This window comes from Octopus bimaculoides, chromosome 1, assembly GCF_001194135.2.
Source record: "Octopus bimaculoides isolate UCB-OBI-ISO-001 chromosome 1, ASM119413v2, whole genome shotgun sequence".
Taxonomy (NCBI): Eukaryota; Metazoa; Mollusca; class Cephalopoda; order Octopoda; family Octopodidae; genus Octopus; species Octopus bimaculoides.
Genome location: NC_068981.1, coordinates 10,847,373 through 10,848,100, shown reverse-complemented (window position 1 = coordinate 10,848,100; position 728 = coordinate 10,847,373). Strand labels below are relative to the sequence as shown.

At 32.6% G+C, this 728-nt stretch overlaps 1 protein-coding gene across 4 annotated transcripts in view; it reads left to right on the top strand.

Annotated features, from left to right (window-relative positions):
• Nucleotides 1-728, top strand: part of LOC106880078 (uncharacterized) — a 269,236-nt gene that overhangs the window by 216,314 nt on the left and 52,194 nt on the right. The window lies entirely within an intron of this gene.

Here is a 728-nt window from a genome sequence, read left to right as displayed (position 1 = left end):
ACACACATATACACACACACATATATATACGTATGCATTGCGTATATGCATACGTATATCTACATTTGTATCTATACGTATGTTTATATATGTAAATATATATGTATATATATATATGTGTATGTATGCATGTATGCATGTATGTATGTATGTACGTACGTATACGTGTGTTTTAGGCGAGCATGTGTATGCAAGGAGCGTGTCTATATGTGTCTGAGTGTGTATGTAAATGTGAGTTTTGTCTATCTGGCTGTCTGATAGCCGAGCTGTTTATTTCTCTGTATTCAGTCTCCATTACATTTGTTCACAAGAAGAAATGTAACTTATAAATACACATTGAAATGACGTGCATGATGTCTGTGGTTCGTATTTGGTTTATTTATAACCTCTATCAGTTTCCATGTCAGTCAATATGAAAAGATTCAACATTCACCACTGTTGACGCTTCATATATCTTGTATATGTACGTGTTGGATGTCGGAGTCCACTTGTGTGCTGTGTGCTTGTGTAATCATTGCATGAACGTCTATTGATGAAGTCATGTATAAACGTGAAGTGGATGCTATATAGACACTGAATGAATGGATGGATAAGGTGGCGTAGGTATAAACGTGGGAATACGTCTCATATATATATATATATATATATACGTATGTGTGCATGTATGATTGTGTGTCTATGTATGTATATATATATATATATATATATATATATATATATATATATAT